We start from the raw sequence: 1318 nt of genomic DNA, 5'->3' as shown, positions 1-1318 counted from the left end.
AAGCCTGTTACATCTAGGGACAACCAGCTCTACCTGCAAACCCAGAGGACTGCTGACATCAGTGACTTTCAGGCCTGGCAACACTAAGGACAACTGGAAGATGAAAGTCAGCATAAAAACACAATCAGCAAAAGCCAGGACAATATGGCAATACCAGAGTGAAGCTATCCTATTTTGACTATCCCTGACTATCCCTAACTCACCTGAATCACTACAACAATGTAACCTTAATCTAATCATATGAAGATAAACAATGACTTTAAATAGGAAATAAATAAATCTCTTAAAGAAATACAAAAAAAAAAAAAAACACAATCAAAGAGGCCCTGAAAGGAGAAATGAATAAACATAAGGAAATACAAGAAAATACAATCAAATGCATGAAAGTAATGAATAAAACTGTTCAAGAACTGAAAATGGAAATAGAATAAATAAAGAAACCACAACTAGAGGCAATTCTGGGGATAAGAACGAGAGCAGAAACTGCAGACACAAGCATAAGCATCAGAATACAAGAGATGAAAGGAAGAATCCAGCTGTAGAAGATCAAATAGAAGAATTGATACTTCAGTCAAAGAAAATGCTAAAGATAAAAAGTTTCTAACATAAAACAACTAAGAAATTTGGGACTCTATGAAAAGTCCAAACCTAATAATGATAAAATTAGAAAAAGTCTCCCAACACAAAGGCACAGAAAATATCTTGAACAAAATTGTAGATAAATTTTTCACTACACTAAAGAAATAATAAATGTCCACAAACTTACAGAGCACCAAATGCTGGCCCAAAAAATAAAACTGTCCTTGCACATAATAATGAAACAATAAATATACAGAACAATGAAAGAATACTAAATGTCATGAGAGATAAAGGCCAAGTAACATATAAAGGGAGACCTATTAGAATTATACCAGACTTCTCAACAAAGACTTTAAAAACCAGAAGAGCCTGAACAGATGTCTTAGAGGCATTAAGAAATCACAGATTCCAGCCCAGACTTCTATATCTAGCAAAACTTGCCTCAAAATGTGCCCAAGATTGCCTCAAAAATCAAGCACCACAGATGGAGAAAACAAGATATTCCATGAAAAAAACAAATTTAACAAATTTAAACAATATATTTTCACTAATCTAGTCTTACAAAGGATCCCATGAGAAAAAGTCCAATGCAAGGAGGGTACTGTAATCATGAAGACATAAGGACTAGATAATTCTATCCCAGTAACTCCAAAAGCAAAGAATTATGCACATAGACACACACACACACACACAGAGAGAGAGAGAGAGAGAGAGAGAGAGAGAGAGAGAGAGAGAGAGA

The sequence above is a fragment of the Grammomys surdaster genome, unplaced genomic scaffold (genome assembly GCF_004785775.1).
Source record: "Grammomys surdaster isolate TR1022 unplaced genomic scaffold, NIH_TR_1.0 242, whole genome shotgun sequence".
In the NCBI taxonomy this organism is placed as follows: Eukaryota; Metazoa; Chordata; class Mammalia; order Rodentia; family Muridae; genus Grammomys; species Grammomys surdaster.
The sequence above is the reverse complement of the archived record's forward strand: the minus strand, read 5'-3'. Positions refer to the sequence as shown.